Here is a 12,171-nt window from a genome sequence, read left to right as displayed (position 1 = left end):
ACATACACTGTAAAAATTTCGTTAGTGTAACTGCCTTTTTTCACTGTTATTTCAAATTTTTTCAAAATTTGTTTTTCTTAAAGGCGCAGTAACATTTTTTATATTGCTTGTTAACTTGCTTTAAAGTGTTTTCCAAGCTTGCTAGTCTCATTGCTAGTCTGTACAAACATGTCTGACACAGAGGAAACTACTTGTTCATTATGTTTAAAAGCCATGGTGGAGCCCCATTGGAGAATGTGTACTAAATGTATTGATTTCACCTTAAACAGTAAAGATCAGTCTTTATCTATAAAAGAATTGTCACCAGAGGGGTCTGTCGAAGGGGAAGTTATGCCGACTAACTCTCCCCGCGTGTCGGACCCTTCGCCTCCCGCTCAAGGGACGCACGCTAATATGGCGCCAAGTACATCAGGGACGCCCATAACGATTACTTTGCAGGACATGGCTGCAATCATGTATAATACCCTGTCAGACGTATTAGCCAGATTGCCTGAATTGAGAGGCAAGCGCGATAGCTCTGGGGTTAGACGAGATACAGAGCGCGTAGATGCTGTAAGAGCCATGTCTGATACTGCGTCACAATATGCAGAACCTGAGGACGGAGAGCTTCAGTCTGTGGGTGACATCTCTGACTCGGGGAGACCTGATTCAGAGATTTCTAATTTTAAATTTAAGCTTGAGAACCTCCGTGTATTGCTTGGGGAGGTATTAGCTGCTCTGAATGACTGTGACACAATTGCAGTGCCAGAGAAATTGTTTAGGCTGCATAAATACTATGCAGTGCCGGTGAGTACTGATGTTTTTCCAATACCTAAAAGGCTTACAGAAATTATTAGTAAGGAGTGGGATAGACCCGGTGTGCCTTTTTCCCCACCTCCTATATTTAGAAAAATGTTTCCAATAGATGCCACTACACGGGACTTATGGCAGACAGTCCCTAAGGTGGAGGGAGCAGTTTCTATTTTAGCAAAGCGTACCACTATCCCGGTTGAGGACAGTTGTGCTTTTTCAGATCCAATGGATAAAAAATTAGAGGGTTACCTTAAGAAAATGTTTATTCAACAAGGTTTTATTTTACAGCCCCTTGCATGCATTGCGCCTGTCACTGCTGCGGCGGCATTCTGGTTTGAGGCCCTGGAAGAGGCCATCCATACAGCTCCATTGACTGAAATTATTGACAAGCTTAGAACACTTAAGCTAGCTAACTCATTTGTTTCTGATTCCATTGTTCATTTGACTAAACTAACGGCTAAGAATTCCGGATTCAACATCCAGGCGCGTATTATTATTCGGGCCTGGTTTGAAAGAAATTATTGCTAACATTACTGGAGGTAAGGGTCATGCCCTTCCTCAGGACAGGGCCAAATCAAGGGCCAAACAGTCTAATTTTCATGCCTTTCGAAACTTCAAGGCAGGTGCAGCATCAACTTCCTCTGCTTCAAAACAAGAGGGAACTTTTGCTCAATCCAAGCAGGCCTGGAAACCTAACCAGTCCTGGAACAAGGGCAAGCAGGCCTGAAAGCCTGCTGCTGCCTCCAAGACAGCATGAAGGAACGGCTCCCTATCCGGCAACGGATCTAGTAGGGGGCAGACTTTCTCTCTTCGCCCAGGCGTGGGCAAGAGATGTTCAGGATCCCTGGGCGTTGGAGATCATATCTCAGGGATATCTTCTGGACTTCAAAGCTTCTCCTCCACAAGGGAGATTTCACCTTTCAAGATTATCTGCAAACCAGATAAAGAAAAAGGCATTCCTATGCTGCGTGCAAGACCTCCTTGTAATGGGAGTGATCCATCCAGTTCCACGGACGGAACAAGGACAGGGGTTTTATTCAAATCTGTTTATGGTTCCCAAAAAAGAGGGAACCTTCATATCCAATTTTGGATCTAAAGATCTTAAACAAATTCCTCAGAGTTCCATCATTCAAGATGGAAACTATTCGAACCATTTTACCCATGATCCAAGAGGGTCAGTACATGACCACAGTGGACTTAAAGGATGCCTACCTTCACATTCCGATTCACAAGAATCATCATCGGTTCCTGAGGTTTGCCTTTCTAGACAGGCATTACCAATTTGTAGCTCTTCCATTCGGGTTGGCTACAGCCCCAAGAATTTTTACAAAGGTTCTGGGCTCACTTCTGGCGGTTCTAAGACCGCGAGGCATAGCGGTGGCTCCTTATCTAGACGACATCCTGATACAGGCATCAAGCTTTCAAATTGCCAAGTCTCATACAGAGATAGTTCTGGCATTTCTGAGGTCGCATGGGTGGAAAGTGAACGAAGAAAAGAGTTCTCTATCTCCTCTCACAAGGGTTTCCTTCCTAGGGACTCTAATAGATTCTATAGAAATGAAAATTTACCTGACGGAGTCCAGGTTATCAAAACTTCTAAATGCTTGCCGTGTTCTTCACTCCATTCCACGCCCCATGGTGGCTCAGTGCATGGAAGTAATCGGCTTAATGGTAGCGGTGATGGACATAGTGCCATTTGCGCGCCTGCATCTCAGACCGCTGCAATTATGCATGCTCAGTCAGTGGAATGGGGATTACACAGATGTGTCCCCTCTACTAAATCTGGATCAGGAAACCAGAGATTCTCTTCTCTGGTGGTTATCTCGGGTCCATCTGTCCAAAGGTATGACCTTTCGCAGACCAGATTGGACCATTGTAACAACAGATGCCAGCCTTCTAGGTTGGGGTGCAGTCTGGAACTCCCTGAAGGCTCAGGGTTCATGGACTCAGGAGGAGAAACTCCTCCCAATAAATATTCTGGAGTTAAGAGCAATATTCAATGCTCTTCTAGCTTGGCCTCAGTTAGCAAAACTGAGGTTCATCAGATTTCAGTCGGACAACATCACGACTGTGGCTTACATCAACCATCAAGGGGGAACCAGGAGTTCCCTAGCAATGTCAGAAGTCTCCAAAATAATTCGCTGGGCAGAGACTCACTCTTGTCACCTGTCAGCGATCCATATCCCGGGCGTAGAGAACTGGGAGGCGGATTTTCTAAGTCGTCAGACTTTTCATCCGGGGGAGTGGGAACTCCATCCGGAGGTGTTTGCTCAATTGGTTCACCGTTGGGGCAAACCAGAACTGGATCTCATGGCGTCTCGCCAGAACGCCAAGCTTCCTTGTTACGGATCCAGGTCCAGGGACCCAGAAGCGGCACTGATAGATGCTCTAGCAGCGCCCTGGTTCTTCAACCTGGCTTATGTGTTTCCACCGTTTCCTCTGCTCCCTCGACTGATTGCCAAAATCAAACAGGAGAGAGCATCGGTGATCTTGATAGCGCCTGCGTGGCCACGCAGGACCTGGTATGCAGACCTAGTGGACATGTCATCCTTTTCACCATGGACTCTGCCTCTGAGACAAGACCTTCTAATACAAGGTCCTTTCAATCATCCGAATCTACTTTCTCTGAGACTGACTGCATGGAGATTGAACGCTTGATCCTATCAAAGTGTGGCTTCTCCGAGTCAGTAATTGATACCTTAATACAGGCACGAAAGCCTGTCACCAGGAAAATTTACCACAAGATATGGCGTAAATATCTTCATTGGTGTGAATCCAAGAATTACTCATGGAGTAGGGTTAGGATTCCTAAGATATTGTCCTTCCTCCAAGAGGGTTTGGACAAAGGATTATCAGCTAGTTCTTTAAAGGGACAGATTTCTGCTCTGTCTATTCTTTTACACAAGCGTCTGGCAGAAGTTCCAGACGTTCAGGCATTTTGTCAGGCTTTAGTTAGAATTAAGCCTGTGTTTAAACCTGTTGCTCCTCCATGGAGCTTAAACTTGGTTCTTAAAGTTCTTCAAGGGGTGCCGTTTGAACCCCTTCATTCTATTGATATTAAACTTTTATCATCGAAAGTTCTATTTCTGATGGCTATTTCCTCGGCTCGAAGAGTCTCTGAGTTATCTGCCTTACATTGTGATTCTCCTTATCTGATCATTCATTCAGATAAAGTAGTCCTGCGTACAAAACCTGGGTTTTTACCCAAGGTGGTTTCTAACAAGAATATCAATCAAGAGATTGTTGTTCCATCATTGTGTCCTAATCCTTCTTCAAAGAAGGAACATCTTTTGCATAATCTAGACGTAGTCCGTGCCTTGAAGTTTTACTTACAAGCTACTATGGATTTTCGTCAAACATCTAACCTGTTTGTTGTTTACTCTGGACAGAGGAGAGGTCAAAAGGCCTCGGCAACCTCTCTTTCTTTTTGGTTTCGGAGTATAATCCCTTTAGCCTATGAGACTGCTGGACAGCAGCCCCCTGAAAGGATTACAGCTCATTCTACTAGAGCTGTGGCTTCCACCTGGGCCTTTAAAAATGAGGCTTCTGTTGAACAGATTTGCAAGGCTGCGACTTGGTCTTCGCTTCATACCTTTTCAAATTTGATACTTTTGCTTCTTCGGAGGCTGTTTTGGGGAGAAAGGTTCTACAGGCAGTGGATCCTTCCCTTTAAGTTCCTGCCTTGTCCCTCCCATCATCCGTGTACTTTAGCTTTGGTATTGGTATCCCACAAGTAATGGATGATCCGTGGACTGGATACACTTAACAAGAGAAAACATAATTTATGCTTACCTGATAAATTTATTTCTCTTGTAGTGTATCCAGTCCACGGCCCGCCCTGTCCTTTTAAGGCAGGTCTAAATTTTAATTAAACTTCAGTCACCACTGCACCCTATGGTTTCTCCTTTCTCTGCTTGTTTCGGCCGAATGACTGGATATGGCAGTGAAGGGAGGAGCTATATAGCAGCTCTGCTGTGGGTGATCCTCTTGCAATTTACTGTTGGGAAGGAGAATATCCCACAAGTAATGGATGATCCGTGGACTGGATACACTACAAGAGAAATAAATTTATCAGGTAAACATAAATTATGTTTTTCTTTCTGTCTCCGGAATCCAGAATTTTTTAAAAGAAAACGTATAAATATATTTTCCCGTGCGCTTGTGATCTTGGCTCTCTCTTGTACTGAAGCCAAAATAAATTATCTATTTTTATATTTTCTATTGCAAAAGCTTCAAATTTATTCAGCTCTGTTGTGTTCCAGAGTCAACTAAATCCTTGTTAATTTGCAGGTCCCTCCTCTTCTAAATATGTTTCTGGAGTTAATCTGTGCACAGATATTAGTGAGCTGCATTCATTAATAACTCAGTCATACAACCCAGCGTTCTACTGTTAGATCGGGGTGTGCAAACTTACTGTAGAAAGGGACAAAATGACATTTTTCTTCAACTTGTCCAACCAATGAGCAGATTGATTCACAAATATATAATTCTTATAAACTGTACATGAAACCAAAAAGGCACATTGAGTCTGGCCATATTTATGTGCCCTCGGTTAGTCTCAGGACAGCTTTATACATAGCCCAGGCACTGCTGTATTCCCTTACAGTATGTGTCATTACCGCCTCTACTGGATGTCTGTTACATGCACCAAACACCCTATCAGTATAACCTTATACATACCCCAGGCACTCCTTTATTCCCTTACATTATGTGTCATTACCGCCTCTACTGGATATTTGTTACATGCACCAAACACCCTATCAGTATAACCTTATACATACCCCAGCCACTCCTGTATTCCTTTACAGTATGTGTCATTACCACCTCTACTGGATGTCTGTTACATGCACCAAACACCCTATCAGTATAACCTTATACATACCCCAGGCACTCCTGTATTCCCTTACAGTATGTGTCATTACCACCTCTACTGGATGTCTGTTACATGCACCAAACACCCTATCAGTATAACCTTATACATACCCCAGGCACTCCTGTATTCCCTTACAGTATGTGTCATTACCGTCTCTACTGGATGTCCGTTACATGCACCAAACACCCTATCAGTATAACCTTATACATACCCCAGGCACTCCTGTATTCCCTTACAGTATGTGTCATTACCACCTCTACTGGATGTCTGTTACATGCACCAAACACCCTATCAGTATAACCTTATACATACCCCAGGCACTCCTGTATTCCCTTACAGTATGTGTCATTACCGTCTCTACTGGATGTCTGTTACATGCACCAAACACCCTATCAGTATAACCTTATACATACCCCAAGCACTCCTGTATTCCCTTACAGTATGTGTCATTACCACCTCTACTGGATATCTGTTACATGCACCAAACACCCTATCAGTATAACCTTATACATACCCCAGGCACTCCTGTATTCCCTTACAGTATGTGTCATTGCCGCCTCTACTGAATGTCTGTTACATGCACCAAACACCCTATCAGTATAACCTTATACATACCCCAGGCCCTCCTGTATTCCCTTACAGTATGTGTCATTACCGCCTCTACTGGATGTCTGTTACATGCACCAAACACCCTATCAGTATAACCTTATACATACCCCAGGCACTCCTGTATTCCCTTACACTATGTGTCATTACCGTCTCCACTGGATGTCTGTTACATGCACCAAGCACCCTATCTGTATAACCTTATACATACCCCAGGCACTCCTGTATTCCCTTACAGTATGTGTCATTACCACCTCTACTGGATGTCTGTTACATGCACCAGACACCCTATCAGTATAACCTTATACATACACCAGGCACTCCTGTATTCCCTTACAGTATGTGTCATTACTGCCTCTACTGGATGTCTGCTACATGCACCAAACACCCTATCAGTATAACCTTATACATACCCCAGGCACTCCTGTATTCCCTTACAGTATGTGTCATTACCGCCTCTACTGGATGTCTGTTACATGCACCAAACACCCTATCAGTATAACCTTATACATACCCTAGGCACTCCTGTATTCCCTTACAGTATGTGTCATTACCTCCTCTACTGGATGTCTGTTACATGCACTAAACACCCTATCAGTATAACCTTATACATACCCCAGGCACTCCTGTATTCCCTTACAGTATGTGTCATTACCGCCTCTACTGGATGTCTGCTACATGCACCAAACACCCTATCAGTATAACCTTATACATACCCCAGGCACTCCTGTATTCCCTTACAGTATGTGTCATTACTGCCTCTACTGGATGTCTGTTACATGCACCAAACACCCTATCAGTATAACCTTATACATACCCCAGGCACTCCTGTATTCCCTTACAGTATGTGTCATTACCGTCTCTACTGGATGTCTGTTACATGCACCAAACACCCTATCAGTATAACCTTATACATACCCCAGGCACTCCTGTATTCCCTTACAGTATGTGTCATTGCCGCCTCTACTGTATGTCTGTTACATGCACCAAACACCCTATCAGTATAACCTTATACATACCCCAGGCACTCCTCTATTCCCTTACAGTATGTGTCATTACCGCCTCTACTGGATGACTGTTACATGCACCAAAAACCCTATCAGTATAACCTTATACATACCCCAGGCACTCCTGTATTCCCTTACAGTATGTGTCATTACCGCCTCTACTGGATGTCTGCTACATGCACCAAACACCCTATCAGTATAACATCAATACATACCTCTTCCGATACACCCAGCACACACCGACCTTACCTGCTGCTAATACCTCTTCCTATAGACCCAGCACCTACTGACCTTACCTGCTGCCAATACCTCTTCCTATACACCCAGCACCTACTGACCTTACCTGCTGCTAATACCTCTTCCTATACACCCAGCACCTACTGACCTTACCTGCTGCTAATACCTCTTCCTATACACCCAGCACCTACTGATCTTACCTGCTGCTAAAACCTCTTCCTATTCACCCAGCACCCACCGACCTTACCTGTTGCTAATACCTCTTCCTATACACCCAGCACCTACTGACCTTACCTGCTGCTAATACCTCTTCGTATAGACCCAGCACCTACTAACCTTACCTGCTGCCAATACCTCTTCCTATACACCCAACACCTACTGACCTTACCTGCTGCTAATACCTCTTCCTATACACCCAACACCTACTGACCTTACCTGCTGCTAATACCTCTTCCTATACACCCAGCACCTACTGACCTTACCTGCTGCTAATACCTCTTCCTATACACCCAGCACCTACTGACCTTACCTGCTGCTAATACCTCTTCCTATACACCCAGCACCTACTGACCTTACCTGCTGCTAATACCTCTTCCTATACACCCAGCACCCACCGACCTTACCTGTTGCTAATACCTCTTCCTATACACCCAGCACCTACTGACCTTACCTGCTGCTAATACCTCTTCGTATAGACCCAGCACCTACTAACCTTACCTGCTGCCAATACCTCTTCCTATACACCCAACACCTACTGACCTTACCTGCTGCTAATTACTCTTCCTATACACCCAGCACCTACTGACCTTACCTGCTTCTAACAACTCTCCCTATACACCCAGCACCTCCTGACCTTACCTGCTGCTAATACCTCTTCCTATACACCCAGCACCTACTGACCTTATCTGCTGCTAATACCTCTTACTATACACCCAGCACCTACTGACCTTACCTGCTGCTAATACCTCTTCCTATACACCCAGCACCTACTGACCTTACCTGCTGCTAATACCTCTTCCTATACACCCAGCACCTACTGAACTTACCTGCTGCTAATACCTCTTCCTATACACCCAGCACCTACTGACCTTACCTGCTGCTAATAACTCTTCCTATACACCCAGCACCTACTGACCTTACCTGCTGCTAATACCTCTTCCTATACACCCAGCACCTACTGACCTTACCTGCTGCTAATACCTCTTACTATACACCCAGCACCTACTGACCTTACCTGCTGCTAATATCTCTTACTATACACCCAGCACCTACTGACCTTACCTGTTGCTAATATCTCTTACTATACACCCAGCACCAACTGACCTTACCTGCTGCTAATACCTCTTCGTATAGACCCAGCACCTACTAACCTTACCTGCTGCCAATACCTCTTCCTATACACCCAACACCTACTGACCTTACCTGCTGCTAATACCTCTTCCTATACACCCAACACCTACTGACCTTACCTGCTGCTAATACCTCTTCCTATACACCCAGCACCTACTGACCTTACCTGCTGCTAATACCTCTTCCTATACACCCAGCACCTACTGACCTTACCTGCTGCTAATACCTCTTCCTATACACCCAGCACCTACTGACCTTACCTGCTGCTAATACCTCTTCCTATACACCCAGCACCCACCGACCTTACCTGTTGCTAATACCTCTTCCTATACACCCAGCACCTACTGACCTTACCTGCTGCTAATACCTCTTCGTATAGACCCAGCACCTACTAACCTTACCTGCTGCCAATACCTCTTCCTATACACCCAGCACCCACCGACCTTACCTGCTGCTAATTACTCTTCCTATACACCCAGCACCTACTGACCTTACCTGCTTCTAACAACTCTCCCTATACACCCAGCACCTCCTGACCTTACCTGCTGCTAATACCTCTTCCTATACACCCAGCACCTACTGACCTTATCTGCTGCTAATACCTCTTACTATACACCCAGCACCTACTGACCTTACCTGCTGCTAATACCTCTTCCTATACACCCAGCACCTACTGACCTTACCTGCTGCTAATACCTCTTCCTATACACCCAGCACCTACTGAACTTACCTGCTGCTAATACCTCTTCCTATACACCCAGCACCTACTGACCTTACCTGCTGCTAATAACTCTTCCTATACACCCAGCACCTACTGACCTTACCTGCTGCTAATACCTCTTCCTATACACCCAGCACCTACTGACCTTACCTGCTGCTAATACCTCTTACTATACACCCAGCACCTACTGACCTTACCTGCTGCTAATATCTCTTACTATACACCCAGCACCTACTGACCTTACCTGCTGCTAATATCTCTTACTATACAACCAGCACCAACTGACCTTACCTGCTGCTAATACCTCTTCCTATACACCCAGCACACTACTGACCTTATCTGCTGCTAATACCTCTTACTATACACCCAGCACCTACTGACCTTACCTGCTGCTAATATCTCTTACTATACACCCAGCACCAACTGACCTTACCTGCTGCTAATATCTCTTCCTATACACCCAGCACCTACTGACCTTACCTGCTGCTAATACCTCTTCCTATACACGCAGCACCTACTGACCTTACCTGCTGCTAATATCTCTTCCTATACACCCAGCACCTACTGACCTTACCTGCTGCTAATAACTCTTCCTATACACCCAGCACCTACTGACCTTACCTGCTGCTAATAACTCTTCCTATACACCCAACACCTACTGACCTTACCTGCTGCTAATACCTCTTCCTATACACCCAGCACCTACTGACCTTATCTGCTGCTAATACCTCTTACTATACACCCAGCACCTACTGACCTTACCTGCTGCTAATATCTCTTACTATACACCCAGCACCAACTGACTTTACCTGCTGCTAATACCTCTTCCTATACACCCAGCACACTACTGACCTTACCTGCTGCTAATATCTCTTCCTATACACCCAGTACCTACTGACCTTACCTGCTGCTAATACCTCTTCCTATACACCCAGCACACTACTGACCTTACCTGCTGCTAATATCTCTTCCTATACACCCAGCACCTACTGACCTTACCTGCTGCTAATACCTCTTCCTATACACCCAGCACCTACTGACCTTACCTGCTGCTAATAACTCTTCCTTTAAACCCAGCACTTACTGACCTTACCTGCTGCTAATACCTCTTCCTATACACCCAGCACCTACTGAACTTACCTGCTGCTAATACCTCTCTCTATACACCCAGCACCTACTGAACTTATCTGCTGCTAATAACTCTCCCTATACACCCAGCACCTACTGACCTTACCTGCTGCTAATTCCTCTTCCTGTACACCCAGCACCTACTCCTACTGACCTTACCTGCTGCTAATACCTCTTCCTATACACCCAGCACCTACTGACCTTACCTGCTGCTAATACCTCTTCCTATACACCCAGCACCTACTGACCTTACCTGCTGCTAATACCTCTTCCTATACACCCAGCACCTACTGACCTTACCTTCTGCTAATAACTCTTCCTATACACCCAGCACCTACTGACCTTACCTGCTGCTAATACCTCTTCCTATACACCTAGCATCCTACTGACCTTACCTACTGCTAACACCTCTTCCTATACACCCAGCACCTACTGACCTTACTTGCTGCTAATACCTCTTCCTATACACCCAGCATCCTACTGACCTTACCTGCTGCTAATATCTCTTCCTATACACCCAGCACCTACTGACCTTACCTGCTGCTAATAACTCTTCCTATACACCCAGCACCTACTGAACTTACCTGCTGCTAATACCTCTCTCTATACACCCAGCACCTACTGAACTTATCTGCTGCTAATAACTCTCCCTATATACCTACTGAACTATTGCATTGTTCACCATACAACTCTCAACAAACTATAAATATCTTTATATAAAAAAAAAACACTTGTTTTTTTCTCTTTTATTTTAGCTTTAAACATTTATCCTCCTTTTTTACTTTAATTTTTATTTTATTGGCAAATGATAGAAAAAAAATTTGATGGGTTGAAATATTTATATATTTATATTTCAGCATTATGTGAGATCTCAAACATTAAAGTGCTGTGGACACATTAACCTTCCACATTATGACTTTTGCATGTATGAAAGGGGTTAATTTGCCCAATAAACAGGGTGCAAATTAGAGGTAATGGTAAAGGGAAACTGAGTTCCAATATTGTCCTTATTTAAAGTTGTGCAAGCAACTTTTCCAATTAGCATTGTTTCCACTCTTCTTTCAGCTTTAATGTTATCCAATCAGTGTAGGTTCCAATCTGCTTCTGATAAAACGTTCTACGTATTATTCATCCAATCAGTGTAGGTTCCAATATGTTGCCGATGCAACGTTCTACATACTATTCATCCAATCAGTGTAGGTTCCAATCTGTTTCTGATGCAACGTTCTACATACTATTCATCCAATCAGTGTCGGTTCCAATAGGTTGCCGATGCAACGTTCTACATACTATTCATCCAATCAGTGTAGGTTCCAATCTGCTTCTGATGAAACGTTCTACATACTATTCATCCAATCAGTGTAGGTTCCAATCTGCTTCTGATGAAACGTTTTACATACTATTCATCCAATCAGTGTTGGTTCCAATCTGTTTCTGATGAAAAGTTCTACATACAA

General features: G+C 44.3%; 1 protein-coding gene across 4 annotated transcripts in view; it reads left to right on the top strand.

Annotated features, from left to right (window-relative positions):
* The window catches only part of PC (pyruvate carboxylase), a 1,247,468-nt gene that overhangs the window by 1,156,633 nt on the left and 78,664 nt on the right, over positions 1-12,171 (top strand). The gene's annotated exons all lie outside the window — the stretch shown is intronic.

Source organism: Bombina bombina, chromosome 7, assembly GCF_027579735.1.
Source record: "Bombina bombina isolate aBomBom1 chromosome 7, aBomBom1.pri, whole genome shotgun sequence".
Taxonomy (NCBI): Eukaryota; Metazoa; Chordata; class Amphibia; order Anura; family Bombinatoridae; genus Bombina; species Bombina bombina.
The sequence above is the reverse complement of the archived record's forward strand: the minus strand, read 5'-3'. Positions and strand labels throughout refer to the sequence as shown.